The sequence below is a fragment of the Triticum urartu genome, chromosome 7A (genome assembly GCF_056163025.1).
Source record: "Triticum urartu cultivar PI428250 chromosome 7A, HENAU_Tu73, whole genome shotgun sequence".
Lineage (NCBI taxonomy): Eukaryota > Viridiplantae > Streptophyta > Magnoliopsida > Poales > Poaceae > Triticum > Triticum urartu.
Window position 1 is genome coordinate 614251004 of NC_141879.1, and position 22892 is coordinate 614273895.

A 22892-nucleotide genomic window follows, 5' to 3' on the forward strand; every position below is an offset into this window, starting at 1 on the left:
GCCTGGATCTTTAAATGACATCAATGTTGTCAACTGGTCACCACTGATGAGTAAGATTGCAAATGGAGAGTTGCCACCAGTGCAGTTTGTAGCAAATGGCCGTACATACAACTATGGCTATTATCTAGCGGATGGCATCTATCCAAAATGGCAAACCTTTGTCAAGCCGTTGAAAAAGCCAGAAGGTAAGAAAAATCTTGATTTCCACAATGCTCAGGCGGCGGCTAGAAAAGATGTGGAGAGAGCTTTTGGAATTTTGCAAGCCCAATTTGCTATTGTGAGAGGACTGGCTAGATTTTGGGATCAGAAGATGCTTTGGTGCATAATGCACGCTTGTGTGATCATGCACAACATGATCATCGAGAATGAGCGTGGCCAAGATGTAGACTACTCTCAGTATGAGCTCTTGGGACATCCCGTGCGAGTGTGATGGAGGGCTGAAAGGGTGGCCCGTTTTGTTGCCTCCTATCATGCCATTCAACGTCCCGCAGCGCATAATGATCTTCAAAAGGATCTCATTGAGGAGTGGTGGGCATGGAATGGACGACAAAGAGCATCATGATTTGTAAGTTCGTTATTGTATTGTTGAACTATTTGTTGTGTTTAATTGCACTATTTGTTGTATTGAACGATAAAAACTGTTTGTTTGAGTTGTAATAAACGAAATTGAACTATTTATTTTTGTTTGTTTTGATCTTTTTGCTTCTGTTTTCGAATGCATATATTGTTTGTGCTAGTCACGCGCGCTGCATTTTGGCGCGCTGCAGCGGCGCGCGCAGGCTGCATTTTTGTGCGGCTGCTGGAGCCAGCGTTGCACGCCGCGCCAAACCAGACGATGCGCGCGCGGCATATCTGTTTTTTGCGCGCGACGCGACCGGCGCCTGTTGGAGATGCTCTTATGATCTAGAGATAGGCCTCACAGCAACCCTCCTTTGTGCCCACTACTTTGCTATTGTGGTAGTATAAGTAGGAGAGCTCTCAGCTACGTATGCACCATGCATTGCACCCAAAGTTCCAAACCCAACTGAACGAATAAGCACAATATAAGTTATCAACACAACCCCCGAGATCGATTTGACTGACACCATGAGCCTGATGAAGGAGGCGTCCTCGCTGTGCAAGCTCGGCTTCGACATCGACAAGGGCGCGGGCTTCTTCTGCCAGGTTCCATCGCCCGTCCACGATGGGGAACTGATCGTGCTGCAGCCTTGTGAGCGGCTCACCAAGGTCTCCGTCATCGGCGCTGGCAACGTGGGCATGGCGATCGTGCAGACCATCCTCACGCAGGGCCTCGCCGATGAGATCGCGCTCGTGGACGCAGAGGCCGACAGGGTCCGCGGCAAGATGCTGGACCTGCAGCATGCCGCGACGTTCCTCCCGCGCGTCCGCATCGTCGCAGGCACCGACGTGCTCGCGCTCACCAGGAGCTCCGACCTGGCCCTCATCACGGTGCCCAGGGAGACGGCGGCGGCGTCGCGGATGGACCAGCTGAGGAGGAACGTGGCGCTGCTAAGGGAGGTCGTGCCGACGGTGGCGGAGGGGTCGCCCGAGTCGCTGCTGCTGGTGGTCTCGAACCCGGTGGACGTGCTGGCGTATGCGGCGTGGAAGCTGTCGGGGTTCCCGTCGAGCCGCGTGATCGGCTCCGGCACGGACCTCGACTCCGCCAGGCTGCGGTGCCTCCTGGCCGAGCACCTCGGCGTGGGCGCGCAGGACGTGCAGGCGTACATGGTCAGCGAGCATGGAGACGGCGCGCTGGCGCTGTGGTCGAGCGTCCGCGTCGGCGGCATGCCGGTGCTGAGCTACCTCCAGAAGACCCACTCGTTGTTTGACGCGGAGGCCCTGGAGGGGATCCGGCGGGCGGTGGTGGGCGGCGCGGGCGAGGTGATCGGCCTCAAGGGGTACACGTCCTGGGCCATCGGCTACTCGGCGGCCAGCCTGGCCCGGTCGCTCCTCCGCGACCAGCGGCGCGTCCACCCGGTGTCGGTGCTCTCCAAGGGGTTCGTCCCCGGCAACGCCCACGAGGTCTTCCTTAGCCTCCCGGCCAGGCTCGGGCGCCGCGGCGTGCTCGGGATTGTTGGCAATATGAACAAATTACTACGAGATTTAATCCGAATAAATAGAAGATAAATCATGACCACAGCAGCAGAGATTAAACTAATCATGCGAACTAGCATAGCAGATGAACATATCACATCTAGGGCACATACTAGAAACATGAATTCTACCAGGATCTCAAATAGGAAGGATAGAATCACATACGGTGCAGCGGGTGCAGCACCGCCGGCGTTGACGTTGTCGCCCATGTCGTCGAGGATGAGGTTGCCGAGGTCGGGGAAGAAGTCGTCGTTCGCGAAGTCGTCGCTGCCAGCAGTCGCGCGAGTGCGCTCCCCAAAAATCTGATCAGCCCTCTCCCATACAGGATCACGAGAGGCGGGGTTCCGGAGGCCTGCTGTCCCTTCTCGCGGTGCACGCCGGAAGGAGGGATGGAGAAGACTTTCTTGGCAGCGCAATGATCTGGAACGGTGATGAGAAACCATACGAAGCGGCGGCGGCTAGGGTAGACGTCTGCTTGGCTATATAGTGCGGGTCAGGTAGGTCGTGGGAGTAAACCCCACGTCCGAGTCGTCACGATCCAAAAGAATCAGAAACGGTTCAGTAATTAACGCATCCGTTAATTATTAATTAATGACTCATTAATTTTCCCATGCAGCAAAAATATAGACAACGTGCATATCTCTGTCCTCGGCTCGGCTCAATCCCGCAACCCGCGGCGCGTCGTGGCGAGGCGAGCGAGGAGGAGGAGCGCGCGTGTAGGTCTCCTCTTCTCATGCTCATACAAGTGGTAGAAGAGCTCACCTTATAAAGAGGTGCAACTCTCTCTCAACTTCCGGGGTGGGACTAAACTTTAGCCTCACTCACTCCACTCACATGTGTGCATGAATGGGCCAAGAGAATTTCGGAATTTTAGTTGGGCTTTGGGCCAAAGGCCTACTAGCAAAATTCCAACAATCCCCCACAAAGTCTCATTGGCGCATCTCATCATTTAGTTCCAAAACATTGTTTTATATATCGGTGCTTAGTGGAGACTGTGAAGTTGAACTTCCACTTAGAAATTTATGCTACACTAGATCACAACTTGAATAGTGGACTATGCCTTGAACTACAAGTTTTCTGTGAAACTAGTTTCACACAAATTCTTGACCGATACTGGGCTGCCGCAAGGCTTCCCCGCGGGTGGAGCGTATACGTCATACTCCAGGGCCTTTCATGAATTTATTAGAGAACACCCAATTCTCACAGACTGCGACGTTAACAGTCAAATTCATATAGGTGTGTTCCTCAGAAGATGTTCTGCAGGACAACATCTCTGCTTACCCGAATAAGCCACTTGGAACACATTAAGATAAGTATCAACCTGCCATGCAGATCAGGAGAGTATTGCATCTTCACGGAGTGGGATAATTAATATAGGGATACTCTCCTCCCAGCTGACCAACAGCTTGTCTCCCACTTCTACTTCACGGGATCTCCGATCACATAGTGTGGGTTACCACTATGGACAACTCATGCGGTGGGTCTCAAACCCATCTCCATTGATGCATTATCTATCACATTACGTGATAGACTCTTTGTGAAGGGATCTGCCAAGTTTTTCGATGTTTGGATATAATCCAACGTAATAACTCCGGAGTTCCTCAATTTTCTGACAGATTTTAGTCTCCTCTTCACATGCCTTGAGGACTTCATATTGTCCTTAGAACTGTTTATCTTGACGATCACAGTTTGATTATCACAGTTCATCAGGATAGGGGGTATTGGTTTTTCAACCATAGGTAAGTGCATCAAGAGTTCACGAAGCCACTCTGCTTCAACAGTGGCAGTGTCTAATGCTGTGAGTTCTGCTTCCATAGTTGACCTCGTTAAGATGGTCTGCTTGCAAGACTTCCAGGAAACAGCGCCACCACCAAGTGTAAAAACATAACCACTTGTGGCCTTAATCTCATCAGCATCAGATATCCAGTTTGAGTCACTATAACCCTCCAGTACCCTTGGATACCTGGTGTAGTGAATCCCATAGCTCGCGGTGCCTTTCAAATAGCGCATAACTCTCTCAAGAGCATGCCAATGATCATCTCCCGGTTTTGACACAAACCGACTCAGCTTGCTCACAGCAAAAGAGATGTCAGGCCTCGTGGCACTCGCCAAATACATAAGCGAGCCAATAATATGAGAATACCTCAGTTGATCTCTAGCAATCCGTCGATTCTTTCGAAGCAACACACTAGCATCACATGGAGTTGGAGAAGGCATGCAGTCGCTATACCCAAAATGACTCAAGACCTTTTCCACATAATGAGACTGAAGCAGTGTGATCCCACCATTCTCATCTCTCAACAGCTTGATGTTTAAGATAACATCAGCTACCCCTAGATCCTTCATCTCAAAACAGCGAGATAAAAAATCCTTAACCTCCTTGATTAAATCAAGTTTGGTTCCAAAGATCAATATGTCGTCGACATACAGACAAAGAATAACTCCTTCGCCCCCACCATAGCGATAGTACACGCACTTGTCACCATCGTTTACTACAAAGCCGACAGCAGTTAATGTTCTTTCGAACTTCTCATGCCACTCCTTAGGAGCTTGTTTAAGGCCATATAAAGACTTCAATAACTTGCACACCTTTCCTTCCTGACCAGGTACTACACAACCATCTGGCTGATCCATGTAAATTTCCTCCTTCAACTCTCCATTGAGGAAAGCCGTCTTAACGTCCATTTGATGAACGAGAAGACCATGTGAGGCAGCCAGTGATAGTAGCACCTGAATTGTGGTCAGTCTAGCCACGGGTGAGTAAGTATCAAAGAAGTCTTCACCTTCTTTCTGGGTATAACCCTTGGCCACAAGCCATGCCTTGTACTTTTCAATCGTACCATCAGGTCTAAGCTTCTTCTTGAACACCCACTTACATCCTACAGGTTTGCACCCATAAGGACGGTCAGTGATCTCCCAGGTACCGTTAGCTAAGATGGAATCCATCTCGCTACGTACAGCTTCCTTCCAGTAGTCAGCATCAGGAGATGCATAGGCTTCTGAAATAGTCCTGGGTGTGTCATCCACGAGGTACACAATGAAATCATCACCAAAAGACTTTGCAGTCCTCTGTCTCTTACTCCTCACAGGAGTTCCATTGTTACCCTCAACAGGATTCTCAACGTGTTCCATCACAATGGTGGGTTCGGGAATTACAGTGAATTCCTCACTAGATGGAGTAGGTATCTCCTGATTTGATGAACTCAACATATCCTTCATAGGAAATATGTCCTCAAAGAAAGTTGCATCATTTGATTCCATAATCGTACCAACATGCATGTCGGATACCTCAGATTTTATTATCAAAAATCTATAGCCGATGCTATGAAAAGCATAGCCCAGAAGAACACAATCCACGGTTTTTGGTCCAAGCTTGCGCTTCTTGGGAATTGGTATATTGACTTTCGCCAAACAACCCCAAGTACGTAGGTAAGATAGTTTCAACCTTTTCCTTTCCCATTCCTCAAATGGAGTCATGGTCTTATGCTTTGTGGGAACTCGGTTTAGGACATGACACGCAGTCATTAGCACCTCCCCCCACCATTCCTTGGATAGACCCGAAGTGTCTAACATGGTGTTAACCATATCAGTTAGAGTTCGGTTCTTTCTTTCGGCTACCCCATTTGACTGGGGTGAGTAGGGAGGCGTCCTCTCATGGATTATACCATGTTCCTCACAAAACAGATCAAATTCATTGGAAAAATACTCTCCACCATGATCGGACCTAAGCCGTTTAATTTTTCGATCAAGTTGGTTCTCTGCATCAGCTTTATAGTTTTTTAAAGAAAGTTAAAGCCTCATCTTTTGATTTCAGAAGATACACATAACAATATCTAGTGGAGTCATCAATCAACGTCATGAAGTATCTCTTTCCACCTTTTGTCAACACGCCATTCATCTCACAAAGATCAGAATGTATAAGCTCTAGTGGCGCCAAGTCTCTTGCCTCTGCAGTCTTATGGGACTTGCGAGGTTGCTTAGCTTGCACACATACTTGGCACTTGGAGCCTTTAACAGTAGAGATTTTTGGAATTAAATTCATATTGGCTAACCGCGTCATGCAACCAAAGCTAATATGACAGAGTCGTGAATGCCAAATATCAGACTCATTATTGTGGCAAACATTATTAATAACTTTAGTGCAAATATCTGACAAAGATAGGCGGAACAAGCCTCCGCACTCATAGCCTTTTCCAACAAATTGTCCACACTTAGAAATTACAAGGATTCAAAAACCAACTTAAAATCATCTCGACATAAACGGGAACCGCTAACGAGATTTTTATTGATGGACGACACATGATGAACGTTCTTCAGACGCACAGTCTTCCCCGAAGTAAACTTCCGATCAACCGTACCAACACCTCGAACGATGGCATGTGACCCGTTCCCCATCGGTACGGGTGAAGTCCCTGTTGCCTGGTAAGAAGAAAACATGGAGGCGTCAGCACAAACATGTAGATTGGCACCGGTGTCAATTAACCAATCAGGGGATTGAAATACTGAAAGGATGATAGGAAAAATACCGTACCCTGATTCCTTCATATCAGTATCACTGATGACAACATTAGCGGACTTGCCGCTCTTCTCATGTTCGCGCTCCTCAAAGCGGTTAGGACACTTCGGAGCCCAGTGATTAGGATCACCGCAGACATGGCAAAGTCCCTTCCCCTTCTTATGAGAATTCTTCTTGAAGTTGGTAGAATGTGATGGCTTGTTCTTTGTATCAAACTTGCCTTTGACCTGAGTTTTGTTCTTATTGTTTTTGAACTTGTTGGGCTGGGAGTTCTTCTTCTGTACCATGTGGGCACTAGAACCTCCCTCAGCAACTCGAGCACGTGTGTCCTTTGCTCTCGCCTTCTCTTCAACATCAAGAGTACCAATGAGATCCGCAACGGAAAACTCCTGTCTCTTGTGTTTCAGGGAAGTAGCAAAATTGTTTCACGAAGGTGGAAGCTTGGCAATGATGCCTCCGGCAACAAATTTGTCCGGCAACACACACTTGAAGTACTCAAGTTCTTTTGCGAGCGACTGTATCTCATGAGCCTGCTGTACAACAGGGCACTCATCAGTCATCTTGTAGTCATAGAATTGCTCCATGACGTACAACTTGCTGCCGGCGTCCGAGGCACCCAACTTGGCCTCGAGCGCAGCCCACATGTCCTTGCCGTTGTCAAACGACATATACGAATCCACAATGGAGTCATCAAGAACACTCAGAAGAGCGCCTTTAAAGAGGGCATCGATCTTCTCAAAAGCTTCCAGCTGTGCTGGATTAAGATCGCCCTCGGGCTTGCCCTTGGTGGCATCATAGCAGCCCATGGTCTGAAACCAGTAGACTGCTCTCATGCGCCACCTCTTATATTGCGCCCCTTTAAAGGCAGGCGGCTTCAGATGCGCAGCAAAACCACTCAGAGTAAATTGCCTATAATCAGGTTTTTGGATTGTTGGAAATATGAGCAAATTACTACGAGATTTAATCCGAATAAACAGAAGATAAATCATCACCACAGCAGCAGAGATTAAACTAGTCATGCGAACTAGCATAGCAGATGAACATATCAAATCTAGGGCACATACTAGAAACATGAATTCTACCACGATCTTGAACAGGAAGGATAGAATCACATACGGTGCAGCGGGTGCAGCACCGCCGGCGTTGACGTTGTCGCCCATGTCGTCGAGGATGAGGTTGCCGAGGTCGGGGAAGAAGTCGTCGTTCGCGAAGTCGTCGCTGCCAGCAGTCGCGCGAGTGCGCTCCCCAAAAACCTGATCGCCCCTCTCCCGTACAGGATCATGAGAGGCGGGGTTCCGGAGGCCTGTTGTCCCTTCTCGCGGTGCACGCCGGAAGGAGGGATGGAGAAGACTTGCTTGGCGGCGCAATGATCTGGAACGGTGGTGAGAAACCATACGAAGCGGCGGCTAGGGTAGACGTCTGCCTGGCTATATAGTGTGGGCCGGGTAGGTCGTGGGAGTAAACCCCACGTCCGAGTCGTCACGATCCAAAAGAATCGGAAACGGTTCAGTAATTAACGCCTCCGTTAATTATTAATTAATGACTCATTAATTTTTCCATGCAGCAAAAATATAGACAACGTGCATAGCTCTGTCCTCGGCTCGGCTCAATCCCGCAATCCGCGACGCGACGCGTCGTGGCGAGCGAGGAGGAGGAGCGCGCGTGTAGGTCTCCTCTTCTCATGCTCATACAAGTGGTAGAAGAGCTCACCTTATAAAGAGGTGCAACTCTCTCTCAACTTCCGGGGTGGGACTAAACTTTAGCCTCACTCACTCCACTCACATGTGTGCATGAATGGGCCAAGAGAATTTCGGAATTTTAGTTGGGCTTTGGGCCAAAGGCCTACTAGCAAAATTCCAACAGGGATTGCCGCTGAGCTGGAGCTCACCGGCGACGAAGAAACGACGCTCCACCGGTCCGCCGAGACGCTCTAGGGCTACCGTCAGGCGCTCGAGCTATAATCAAGCGCGTTCATGTAAGCGCCTGAAAATGTCCTGGGCGTCAGCCAAGTCGACTTTGCTGCCGATAAACAGTAAATAAGATGCATACATTGTACTCCCTCGTCCCAACTTAATTATCATTTATACTAGACCATGCCGGCGCGCGTTGCTGCACCCATCGATTTGTGCGATTTAATGGTAGGCATTGATATGAATATACGGAGACACGTTGTTCAGTAATTTTGTATTGTAATTTTAGCTTGAGATTTTATTTTTAATTGTACCTCCATCCATCCTTTGTTGAATATTGGAAATCAAAGGTATACATGAAATGCCAGGAGGATTAAACAAGCCAAAGATATTGGGCTATTAGTTCGTTCTTGGGCTGGCCCTTTTCAATTTATCTAGAAGTATGATCTTCGACAGGGCCTTCTCTCATGCCTCAGCAGTCTCTAGAATGTGTTCATTGATATTGTTATCCATCTGAAGCTAGGGTATGAAAATATGTCAGCTCTGAAAAAGCCATGCGACAAACATAAATTGAGAACATAGGTACCTCTTAGCAGGAATTAGCTAATACTCTAACCATAGAAGAATGGTGTTTGAGGTCAGGCTAATAAATATTATATGGTGTTTAATGGGTGTTTAATATTCAGACATTTAGAAGTATTCAGTATCATTTTGCACCACGCATCTATAACTGATGTTTTTTGAGGAGAAACAATGATACATGAGAGGAATTAGAAGCTCCACGCTGCAAAAAATTTTAGGCGTGGACACGTAAGGTCTTGTTCCTCTGCTGAATTTAGGGTAATAATCGTCATTTTGCATATGAATTTACAAACTATGATGAAATGTTAGTTTCTGCATGTCAAGAGAAAGATGAACTGGAAAATGAAAAGGTGCATTTTTATACTAATAGAACGAGATATTACAGCATTGAGATTTAAATATTCTTGGCAGAATAGTAGAAGATTTAAGAAGTGCATTATCTTAATAAGAAATGCATAAGTTGTTTCATTATTCAGTGCACAAGAAGAATAGTTTCTGCAAAACATACTACCGAGACACATTAACTGCTGAAGACAAAGTTGTTGATCAGATGATGATACAGTAGCATTCGCACATACATGATATATTTATTAATGGAAAATGAAATAACTTCAAAAGATGGACGAATGCAGAAGGTCGCCATTTCTATATTTGCTTTTGAAATACGCTGATCGAAGCTCTTTTTATGATAAGTGCATCTTTTACTTTGCCGAAGTTGATTTGTTGGCTTCAGTTCTGTCCCTGTAGTCCATAGAGAAGTTTGTAAATAAATAGTAAGTGGGCATGGTTTTAGTTTGCAAGTTTTGGTGTTACCTTTTTGATGGCTTCTTGCTAGTGCCCTGTGAACCATTTTTGCTTGCAGCAATTTTAGATGGCCCTTCATGTTCCTTGGCAGAAGATGGTGTATCTGTTCCTTTATTTATTGAAAGATCATGGTCATAATCAAGTAAATATATTTGTCAAGGATATAAGAAAATGAGAAATGATTGTACTATTGAATCCAGTGACGGAGAGATCTGTCCTTCACTTTTATCACTTTCATTAGTGTTGTCCATGTCCTTGTCCTCGGGTTCTTTGTTGTTACTGCTAGTGTTTACCTGTAAAAGAGATATACTATAGGTTAGTGTACTACAACTTGAGGCAGGTGGAAGTAAATAAACTGGAAATTTAAATATCTGTTGATGTGCTGCTTGACCCAACGCTAAGTTTGTTGAATTCAAATACATTTGTCTTTGTGTGAATCTGTGTTATGCTGTTCACTTGGAAAGAGAGTAGCCCATAGCGAAGGAACTTCTCCTTGACAGTGAAGTGAAGAGTGAATTTCTGTCGGTTTACACCATTTAACATTTGCATTAGTTTTGCGACAATGTTGCGATCCAATTCACCATCAAAATCATCTTCTTTACACAATGCTTTTGTTCTGTTTTCAGTTTCATGATCAGTATATCATGTATAACCTGAGCAAATTTGGGCTTACCATCATGTCACGATCTGGGAAGCACAATATTATCATTTGATCCTTCGGTGCCTTGTACAACATTTGTCTTCTGCGCATCTTTCACTTGCTAAATAACCTGCTACATAGCACAGGAACAGTAGGCGGTACTTTGATTATTTCAAACAATCATAGAGTGAAATCATATCATGTGAATGAAAGGTACATAGTACAATACATAGATAGTGAGATGAGTCATAATTAAAGGAGGCACAAGAGAAAATTGATACTGACCTTTCCATTAGTCATTGTATTCCAGCAGATTTACCTAGAAGAACGAAAGAAACAAAGCAGTACATAGCTGGAATTCCTTCTTGTAGTGAAGCCTGCAATCATTTGAGATTATGAAATAGACAGAGAACACATCAGTATATGTAGACAACAATTGAGAATTGAAACCAGTGCATCACCTTCTAACCCAGCAGAAGGAGGCTCAAATCTGTCAACGTGTGGAACCTGCGTTTAAAAAAAAACAAAGAACAGTATATCACTGAAAATTGAGGAAGAATTGGGTGAACAGTAGATGCAGCAAACAGGGAGAATTGGGCTGGACCCTAGGCATCAAACTTCGCTCTGTGATGGAGAATGGTTTGCAAAAGTGAGCAGTGGTGGAAAAGGATCAGCGGCAAGGTTGGAAATATATGGGCTCGTATGAATTGAATGGAAAATATGAATCGCCATTGTAACTGACCGGAGCATCGATTGGCACTAATGGCTTATTAACCTTTCAATCAAGCACCCTTGGCGATTCTCACGGCTGTTCGCCGTCACATCCCACCCCATCGCGCCGCTCGCGTCCGTGCATCTGATGATGCGCTGTCCGTCGCGGTCGCGAGTGTCTAGGGTTCTCCACTTTTACATTGCACGGGATCCTACTACAGGCCCAGTAGGCCCAATTGAATGTCAAATGCCCAAAAAAACCGCCGGAGCAGCGGCCCGAGAGGGTTAGCGCTCGTTACGCTGTCAACGAAGCCTGTACGCACGACTTAGCTTCGATTAAGAGGCAATCGGACGGCCAATGAAGCCTAGAAGTGAAGATCCGACGGATAAAAAGACGGCTCGGAGCGCTGATGCCCTGAGAGGGCTGGAAAAGTGCTTAGTTTTAATATATCTAAATGTATCTAACACTAAAACGTGTCTATATATATTCATATCTAGACACATTTAAAATAAATAATTTAAAACGGAGGTTGTACTATGTACTCCCTCCGATCCTTTTTAGTTCGCATATAAGATTTGTCTGAAGTCAAGTCGCGTAAAATTTGACCAACTTCATAGAAACAATATCAACATTCACAATGTGAAATCAATACTAGTTTATGCATCAGGACTTAAAGTTTCATATTGTATAACTTTAGCATGCTATATATTAATATTTTTTCATATAAATATGGTCAAATTTTGAGAAGTTTGACTTCAGACAATTCTTATGTGCAGAGTAAAAAGGACCGGAGGGAGGACATAAGTCGTAAGAATAAAGACACCTTGACCATATTTGTATGGAGCACATGTGTGCGAGTCAACTGTTTTTCTTCTTCTTCGCAATAGCTATATATATAAGTCGCCTGAATTTACAATTTAGGATAGTAGATTTTCTTCACAATAGCTACATATGAGTTTTGTAGATTACAGAGCAGCGCACGAGCTCTCCCTCCTGGAATCAATTTCTCGGCCCCGCCTCGCCTTCGGCGAGCTCGTGTCCGAGCCTCACCAGCGATGCGGGGTCTCCCTGTTGGGGAATGTAGTAATTTCAAAAAAAATCCTACGCACACGCAAGATCATGGTGATGCATAGCAACGAGAGAGGAGAGTGTTGTCCATGTACCCTCGTAGACCGAAAGCGGAAGCGTTAGCACAACGCGGTTGATGTAGTCGTACGTCTTCACGATCCGACCGATCAAGTACCGAACGTACGGCACCTCCGAGTTCAGCACACGTTTAGCCTGATGACATCCCTCGAACTCCGATCCAGCCGAGTGTTGATGGAGAGTTTCGTCAGCACGACGGCGTGGTGACGATGTTGATGTTCTACCGACGCAGGGCTTCGCCTAAGCACCGCTACAGTAATATCGAGGTGGACTATGGTGGAGGGGGCACCGCACACGGCTAAAAGATCAAATGATCTATTGTTGTGTCTCTGGGGTGCCCCCTTGCCCCCGTATATAAAGCAGCAAGGGGGGGGGGTGCGGCCGACCAGGGAGGAGGCGCGCCAGGAGGAGTCCTACTCCCACCGGGAGTAGGACTCCCCCCTTTCCTAGTTGGATTAGGACTTGGGAGAAGGAAAGGTATAGGGGGAGAAGGAAAGAGGGGGCCGGCCCCCCTTGCCCTAAACCAATTCGGTTTGGGCCTTGGGGGGGGCGCCCCACACTCCCCTTGCTGCCCTCTATTTCCACTAAGGCCCATGTAGGCCCATTAAACCCCGGGGGGTTCCGGTAACCTCCCGGTAGTCCGGTAAAATCCCGATTTCATCCGGAACACTTCCATATCCAAACATAGGCTTCTAATATATCAATCTTCATGTCTCGACCATTTTGAGACTCCTTGTCATGTCCGCAATCACATCCGGGAGTCTGAACAACCTTCGGTACATCAAAACATATAAACTCATAATAAAACTATTATCGAAACGTTAAGCGTGCGGACCCTACGGGTTCGAGAACTATGTAGACATGACCGAGACACGTCTCCGGTCAATAGCCAATAGCGAAACCTGGATGCTCATATTGGATCCTACATATTCTACGAAGATCTTTATCGGTCAAACCGCATAACAACATATGTTGTTCTCTTTGTCATCGGTATGTTACTTGCCCGAGATTCGATCGTCGGTATATCAATACCTAGTTCAATCTCGTTACCGGCAAGTCTCTTTACTTGTTCCATAATACATCATCCTGCAACTAACTCATTAGTTGCAATGCTTGCAAGGCTTAAGTGATGTGCATTACCGAGAGGGACCAGAGATACCTCTCCAACAATCGGAGTGACAAATCCTAATATCAAAATACGCCAACCCAACAAGTGCCTTTGGAGACACCTGTAGAGCACCTTTATAATCACCTAGTTACGTTGTGACGTTTGGTAGCACACAAAGTGTTCCTCCGGTAAACGGGAGTTGCATAATCTCATAGTCATAAGAACATGCATAAGTCATGAAGAAAGCAATAGCAGTCAACAAACGATCAAGTGCTAAGCTAACGGAATGGGTCAAGTCAATCACATCATTCTCCTAATGATGTGATCCCATTGATCAAATAACAACTCATGTGTATGGTTAGGAAACTTAACCATCTTTGATCTACTCCTATATCACTATTGTACTCCCTTGCACTAACCATCTTTGTCACCTCCATAATCGAGAAACATATCCTTATTCCACTAAAGATAATTTTCACCAATGTCCAGTGATCTACTCCTATATCACTATTGTACTCCCTTGCCAAACTTAGGGCAGGGTATACAATAGGTCTGGTACACAGCATGGCATACTTTATAGAACCTATGGCTGAGGCATAGGGAATGACTTTCATTCTCTCTCTATCTTCTGTCGTGGTTGGGTTTTGAGTCTTACTCAACTTCACACCTTGCAACACAGGCAAGAACTCCTTCTTTGACTGTTCCATTTTGACCTACTTCAAAATCTTATCATGGTATGTACTCATTGAAAAAACTTATCAAGCGTCTTGATCTATCTCTATAGATCTTGATGCTCAATATGTAAGCAGCTTCACCGAGGTCTTTCTTTGAAAAACTCCTTTCAAACACTCTGTCGGTGTCAAAACCGACAGATCTCGGGTAGGGGGTCCCGAACTGTGCGTCTAGGCCGGATGGTAATGGGAGGCACGGGACACAGTGTTGTACCCAGGTTTGGGCCCTCTTGATGGAGGTAAAACCCTACGTCCTGCTTGATTAATATTGATGATATGGGTAGTACAAGAGTAGATCTACCACGAGATCAGAGAGGCTAAACCCTAGAAGCTAGCCTATGGTTTGATTGTATGTTGTAGTTGATGTTGTTCCACGGACCAAAACCTCCGGTTTATATAGACACCGGAGAGGGTTAGGGTTACACAAGGTCGGTTACAAGGGAGGAGATATCCATATTCGTATTGCCTAGCTTGCCTTCCACGCCAAGTAGAGTCCCATCCGGACACGAGACGAAGTCTTCAATCTTGTATCTTCATAGTCCAACAGTCCGGCCAAAGGATATAGTCCGGCTGTCCGGAGACCCCCTAATCCAGGACTCCCACAGTAGCCCCTGAACCAGGCTTTCAATGATGATGAGTCCGGCGCGTAGTATTGTCTTCGGCATTGCAAGGCGGATTCCTCCTCCGAATACACCACGGAAGAATTTTGAATATAAGGATAGTGTCCGACCCTGCAAAAACAAATTCCACATACCACCGTAGAGAGAATAATATTTCCACAAATCTTTAATCTGCTGACACGTTTTGGCAACATGACATCATGCCATGTCCCGATGCTTATTCAAACCGTTTCTTTTAACTAGCCCCGCACATAACGCGAGGCAGTTTTTTGACACGTCTTGTCAAGGCAGAGATCGTGTCCCCTGATTACGGGATCCTCATCAATACGGGTGTGGGTAACCCAACCGTGTCTAGGACTCCTAGATTATAGGCAAGTCCAAACGGTTTTGGAGAGGACGCTTGATATTCACCCTCTTTATAAAGGGACAAGGCTTTTACTTTTTCCCTCCTGTGCTCAATCGAATCCTTCCCCCGCCTCGAGTTCTAACACCCAAAGCCCAGGTCAGGTGCTCCGAACTTTCAATCATGTCCGGATCTAGCCTTCAAGGCCGATGGATGCCTTCCTCCGTCACGGAAGAAGACATTAAGAAGTAGAGGGAGGCCAGATACCTGACCGTCGAGGTTTCGCATCGGCTGCCTGCCCGAGGGCAGGTCGTCCCTACTCCTGAACCCAACGAAGACGTTGTGTTCATATCCCACTTCCTCCGAGGCCTAGGCCTTACTATGGATCCCTTCGTCAGAGGCTTGATGTTCTATTACGTGCTAGATTTCCATGATCTAGCCCCGGACTCCTTTCTCCACATCTCGACATTTATTGTCATGTGTGAGGCCTTCCTCCGCATTACCCCTCACTTCGGCCTGTGGCTCAAGACCTTCGAAGTGAAGCCGAAGATGATCGAGGGGCAACATGCGGCGTGCGGAGGCGCGCCAATAAGCAAGATGGCCGGAGCTCCGTGGCCGAAGGGTTTCTTTCCAGAGGTGTCCGGGCAACAGGAGTGGTTTTACATCACAGCTCCCAGAAGTGCCAAGTGGACGGCCGCCCCCGCTTTCCGCTCGGGCCCCCCACCACAACTAATGTCATGGATCAGTAGAGGTCTGAGCTGGGGTCCAGCCAAGGACGTGACTATAATGCAAAGCCGTATTCATGATCTCTTCGAGGGAGATTTTAATTTGATTGTGGTAATACAAGTTATGCTAGTTCGTCGAGTCCAACCTTGCAAACGCCGGCCCCTTCGCTTGTGGGAGTTCAACCCAGAAGGACCACGGGCCATTCAGAATTTCATCGGCCTGACGCACGAGGAAATGTACCAGTCATTCTTCAGACCTCAAATAGAGTGTCCGGATACCACCGAGGACGTGGGCCTGAGCAGCAACCGCGCCGCCGAACAAATAAGTAATCCTCTAGCCGAACACACCGTCTTTTATTTATGACGTCATTTCTGAGGGATTGCTCTTTGACCAGGACTGGCTAACAAAGGCGAAGATGATCCGGTGTTCGGCCCCCCACCCTGAGGGCTTGGAAAATCTGGTGCTGGAAAAGATGCTCAAGCTCGCACCTTGCCTGGAGCCCTCAAGGGAAGATACGGGGGGGGGGGGGGGAATAATATGGGCGGAAGCAGGCCCCCGTCGCTGCTAGTTCCAACCGAGGGAACGAGCGCCTCCGTGAAGGAGGACAACCAAGGAGAAGAATCCGAACTTCTCTCGCTTCGGGGAAGGAAGAGGACTGCCTCAGACGATTCGGAAACCGAGGCTTCCAAACGGGAGAAGAAATCCCCACTAGAGGGTCCTGCCTTGGAGGGTGCTTTTTGTTGGAAATATGCCCTAGAGGCAATAATAAAATGGTTATTATTATATTTCTTTGTTCATGATAATTGTCTATTGTTCCTGCTATAATTGTGTTATCCGGAAATCGTAATACATGTGTGAATACATAGACCACAACACGTCCCTAGTGAGCCTCTAGTTGACTAGCTCGTTGATCAAAAGATAGTCATGGTTTCCTGACTATGGACATTGGATGTCATTGATAACGGGATCACATCATTAGGATAATGATGTGAAGGACAAGACCCAATCCTAAGCATAGCTCAAAGATCGTGTAGTTCGTTTGTTGTAGCTTTTCTGAATGTCAAGTATCATTTCCTTAGACCATGAGATTGTGCAACTCCCGGATACCGTAGGAGTGCCTTGGGTGTGCCAAACATCACAACGTAACTGGGTGACTATAAAGGTTCATTACAGGTATCTCCGAAAGTGTCTGTTGGGTTGGCATGAATCGAGACTGGGATTTGTCACTCCGTATGACGGAGAGGTATCTCTGGGCCCACTCGGTAATGCATCATCATAATGAGCTCAATGTGATCAAGTGGTTGATCATAGGATCATGCATTACGGTACGAGTAAAGTGACTTGCCGGTAACGAGACTGAACAAGGTATTGGGATACCGACGATCGAGTCTCGGGCAAGTAACGTACCGATTGACAAAGGGAATTGTACACGGATTGATTGAATCCTCGACATCATGGTTCATCTGATGAGATCATCGTGGAGCATGTGGGAGCCAACATGGGTATCCAGATCCCGCTGTTGGTTATTGACCGGAGAGTCGTCTCGGTCATGTCTGCATGTCTCCCGAACCCGTAGGGTCTACACACTTAAGGTTTGGTGACGCTAGGGTTGTTAGGAAGACTTGTATGTGATTACCGAATGTTGTTCGGAGTCCGGGATGAGATCCCGGACATCACGAGGAGTTCCGGAATGGTCCGGAGGTGAATATTTATATGTAGGAAGTTGTCATACGGTCACCGGAAAGGTTCGGGGGCATATCGGTATTGTACCGGGGCCACCGGAGGGGTTCCGGGGGTCCACCGGGAGGGGCCACCTCTCTCGGAGGGCCTAATGGTCTGTAGAGGAAAGGGAACCAGCCCTACATGGGCTGGCCGCATCCCCCCTTGGGCCCATGCGCCTAGGGTTGGGGGGGGGGAAACCCTAAAGGGGGCGCCCCCCTTGCTTGGGGGGCAAGCCCCCTCCCCTTGGCCGCCGCCCCCCATCTAGATCTCATCTAGAGGGGGCCGACCCCCTTCCTCCTTCCCCTATAAATAGAGGGGCAAGGGGAGGGCTGCACACAACATCCAAGGCGCATCCCCTCCCCTCCCCAACACCTCTCCTCCTCCGTAAGAGCTTGGCGAAGCCCTGCCGGAGTACTGCAGCTTCACCACCACCACGCCGTCGTGCTGCTGTTGGAGCCCTCTTCCTCAACCTCTTCCTCCTCCTTGCTGGGTCAAGGCGCGGGAGACGTCCTCGCTCCGTACGTGTGTTGAACGCGGAGGTTCCGTTCGTTCGGCGCTAGGATCTTCGGTGATTTGGATCACGACGAGTATGACTCCATCAACCCCGTTCTCTTGAACACTTCTGCTCGTGATCTACAAGGGTATGTAGATGCATTCCTCTCTCCCTCGTTGCTAGATGACTCCATAGATTGATCTTGGTGATGCGTAGAAAATTTTAAAATTCTGCTACGTTCCCCAACAGTGGCATCATGAGCTAGGTCTATGCGTAGTTACTATGCACGAGTAGAACACAAAGCAGTTGTGGGCGTCGAAGTTGTCAATTTGCTTGCCGTTACTAGTCTTTTCTTGATTCGGCAGCATCGTGGGATGAAGCGGCCCAGACCGACTTTACACGTACGCTTATGTGAGACTGGTTCCACTGATTGACATGCACTAGTTGCATAAGGTGGCTAGCGGGTGTCTGTCTCTCCCACTTTAGTCGGATCGGACTCGATGAACAGGGTCCTTATGAAGGGTAAATAGAAATTGGCAATTCACGTTGTGGTTTTGGCGTAGGTAAGAAACGTTCTTGCTAGAAACCTATAGCAACCACGTAAAAACTTGCAACAACAATTAGAGGACGTCTAACTTGTTTTTGCAGCAAGTGTTTTGTGATGTGATATGGCCAAAGGATGTGATGAATGATATATGTGATGTATGAGATGATCATGTTCTTGTAATAGGAATCACGACTTGCATGTCGATGAGTATGACAACCGGCAGGAGCCATAGGAGTTGTCTTTATTTATTTATGACCTGTGTGTCAACATAAACGTCATGTAATTACTTTACTTTATTGCTAAAGTGTTAGCCATAGTAGTAGAAGTAATAGATGACGAGACAACTTCAAGAAGACACGATGATGGAGATCATGATGATGGAGATCATGGTGTCATGCCGGTGACAACGATGATCATGGAGCCTCGAAGATGGAGATCAAAAGGAGCAAATGATATTGGCCATATCATGTCACTATTTGATTGCATGTGATGTTTATCATGTTTTACATCTTATTTGCTTAGAACGACGGTAGCTTAAATAAGATGATCCCTCGAAATAATTTCAAGAAAGTGTTCCCCCTAACTATGCACCATTGCAAAGGTTCGTTGTTTCGAAGCACCACGTGATGATCGGGTGTGATAGATTCTAACGTTCGAATACAACGGGTGTAAGCCAGATTTACACACGCAATACACTTAGGTTGACTTGACGAGCCTAGCATGTACAGACATGGCCTCGGAACACAGAAGACCAAAAGGTCAAGCATGAGTCGTATAGAAGATACGATCAACATGAAGATGTTCACCGATGTTGACTAGTCCGTCTCACGTGATGATCGGACACGGCCTAGTTAACTTGGATCATGTTATACTTAGATGACTGGAGGGATGTCTATCTGAGTGGGAGTTCATTGAATAATTTGAGTAGATGAACTTAATTATCATGAACTTAGTCTAAAATCTTTACAATATGTCTTGTAGATCAAATGGCCCACGTTCCTAGAGAAAACCAAGCTGAAAGACCATGGCAGCAACTATACGGACTGGGTCCGGAACTTGAGGATCATCCTCATAGCTGCCAAGAAAGATTATGTCCTAGAAGCACCGCTAGGTGACGCACCCGTTCCACAGAACCAAGACATTATGAACGCTTGGCAGTCATGTGCTGATGATTACTCCCTCGTTCAGTTCGGCATGCTTTACAGCTTAGAACCGGGGCTCCAAAAGCGTTTTCAGAGACACGGAGCATATGAGATATTCGAAGAGCTGAAAATGGTTTTTCAAGCTCATGCCCGGGTCGAGAGATATGAAGTCTCCGACAAGTTCTTCAGCTGTAAGATGGAGGAAAATAGTTCTGTCAGTGAGCACATACTCAAAATGTCTGGGTTGCATAACCGCTTGACTCAACTGGGAGTTAATCTCCCGGATGACGCGGTCATTGACAGAATCCTTCAGTCACTTCCACCGATCTACAAGAGCTTTGTGATGAACTTCAATATGCAGGGGATGGAAAAGACCATTCCTGAGGTATATTCAATGCTGAAATCAGCAGAGGTAGAAGTCAAAAAGGAACATCAAGTGTTGATGGTGAATAAAACCACTAAGTTCAAGAAAGGCAAGGGTAAGAAGAACTTCAAGAAGGACGGCAAGGGAGTTGCCGCGCCCTGTAAGCAAGCTGCCGGGAAGAAGCCAAAGAATGGACCCAAGCCTGAGGCTGAGTGTTTTTATTGCAAGGGAAGTGGTCACTGGAAGCGGAACTGCCCCAAATACTTAACGGACAAGAAGGCCGGCAACACGAAAGGTATATGTTTACATGTAATTGATGTGTACCTTACCAGTACTCGTAGTAGCTCCTGGGTATTTGATACCGGTGCGGTTGCTCACATTTGTAACTCAAAGCAGGAGCTGCTGAATAAACGAAGACTGGCGAAGGACGAGGTGACGATGCGCGTCGGGAATGGTTCCAAGGTCGATGTGATCGCCATCGGCACGCTGCCTCTACATTTACCTACGGGATTAGTTTTAAACCTCAATAATTGTTATTTAGTGCCAGCTTTGAGCATGAACATTGTATCAGGATCTCGTTTAATTCGAGATGGCTACTCATTTAAATCCGAGAATAATGGTTGTTCTATTTATATGAGAGATATGTTTTATGGTCATGCTCCGATGGTGAATGGTTTATTCTTAATGAATCTCGAGCATAATGCTACACATATTCATAGTGTGAATACCAAAAGATGTAAGGTTGATAATGATAGTCCCACATACTTGTGGCACTGCCGCCTTGGTCACATAGGTGTCAAACGCATGAAGAAGCTCCATGCAGATGGACTTTTAGAGTCTCTTGATTATGAATCATTTGACACGTGCGAACCATGCCTCATGGGTAAAATGACCAAGACTCCGTTCTCAGGAACAATGGAGCGAGCAACCAACTTATTGGAAATCATACATACTGATGTGTGCGGTCCAATGAGTGTTGAGGCTCGCGGTGGCTATCGTTATGTTCTCACCCTCACTGATGACTTGAGTAGATATGGGTATGTCTACTTAATGAAACACAAGTCTGAGACCTTTGAAAAGTTTAAGGAATTTCAGAGTGAGGTTGAGAATCAACGTGATAGAAAAATCAAGTTCTTGCGATCAGATCGTGGGGGAGAATACTTGAGTCACGAATTTGGCACACACTTAAGAAAATGTGGAATAGTTTCACAACTCACGCCGCCTGGAACACCTCAGCGTAATGGTGTGTCCGAACGTCGTAATCGCACTCTATTAGATATGGTGCGATCTATGATGTCTCTTACCGATTTACCGCTGTCATTTTGGGGCTATGCTTTAGAGACTGCCGCATTCACTTTAAATAGGGCTTCGTCAAAATCCGTTGAGACGACACCATATGAATTATGGTTTGGGAAGAAACCTAAGTTGTTGTTTCTAAAAGTTTGGGGATGCGATGGTTATGTCAAGAAATTTCAACCTGAAAAGGTCGAACCCAAATCGGAAAAATGCGTCTTCATAGGATACCCTAAAGAAACTGTTGGGTATAACTTCTACCTCAGATCCGAAGGCAAGATCTTTGTTGCCAAGAATGGGTCCTTTCTAGAGAAAGAGTTTCTCTCGAAAGAAATAAGTGGGAGGAAAAGTAGAACTTGATGAAGTATTACCTCTTGAACCGGTAAGTGGCGCAGCTCAAGAAAATGTTCCTGAGGTGCCTGCACCGACTAGAGAGGAAGTTAATGATGATGATCATGAAACTTCAGATCAAGTTACTACTGAACTTCGTAGGTCCACAAGGACACGTTCCGCACCAGAGTGGTATGGCAACCCTGGCTTGGAAATCATGTTGTTAGACAACGGTGAACCTTCGAACTATGAAGAAGCGATGGGGGGCCCGAATTCCGACAAATGGCTGGAAGCCATGAAATCCGAGATAGGATGCATGTATGAAAACGAAGTATGGACTTTGACTGACTTGCCCGATGATCGGCGAGCCATAGAAAATAAATGGATCTTTAAGAAGAAGATAGACGCGGATGGTAATGTGACCATCTATAAAGCTTGGCTTGTCGCTAAGGGTTATCGACAAGTTCAAGGGGTTGACTACGATGAGACTTTCTCACCCGTAGCGAAGCTGAAGTCCGTCCGAATCATGTTAGCAATTGCCGCATTCTATGATTATGAGATATGGCAAATGGATGTCAAAACGGCATTCCTTAATGGTTTCCTTAAGGAAGAATTGTATATGATGCAGCCAGAAGGTTTTGTCGATCCTAAGGATGCTGACAAGGTGTGCAAGCTCCAACGCTCGATTTATGGGCTGGTGCAAGCATCTCGGAGTTGTAACATTCATTTTGATGAGATGATCAAAGCGTTTGGGTTTATGCAGACTTATGGAGAAGCCTGCATTTACAAGAAAGTGAGTGGGAGCTCTGTAGCATTTATCATATTGTATGTGGATGACATACTGTTGATGGGAAATGATATAGAATTCTTGGAAAGCATAAAGGCCTACTTGAACAAGTGTTTTTCAATGAAGGAACTTGGAGAAGCTGCTTATATATTAGGCATCAAGATCTATAGAGATAGATCGAGACGCCTCATTGGTCTTTCACAGAGTACGTACCTTGACAATATATTGAAGAAGTTCAAAATGGATCAGTCAAAGAAGGGGTTCTTGCCTGTATTGCAAGGT

At 46.5% G+C, this 22892-nt stretch overlaps 1 long non-coding RNA gene and 1 pseudogene across 1 annotated transcript; one reads left to right on the forward strand and one right to left on the reverse strand.

The window, feature by feature from the left end:
- The first annotated feature begins 1086 nt into the window (after nucleotides 1-1086).
- On the forward strand, nucleotides 1087-8571 carry LOC125525529 (L-lactate dehydrogenase B-like; annotated as a pseudogene).
- A 932-nt stretch (nucleotides 8572-9503) lies between these two features.
- On the reverse strand, nucleotides 9504-11456 carry LOC147960691 (uncharacterized). The gene is made up of 7 exons (XR_015611934.1): nucleotides 11322-11456; nucleotides 11008-11053; nucleotides 10832-10923; nucleotides 10580-10676; nucleotides 10095-10199; nucleotides 9916-10015; nucleotides 9504-9843 (listed from the first exon to the last, which is right to left on the reverse strand). It is a non-coding gene; the product is annotated as an uncharacterized LOC147960691 (long non-coding RNA).
- Nucleotides 11457-22892: the final 11436 nt, after the last annotated feature.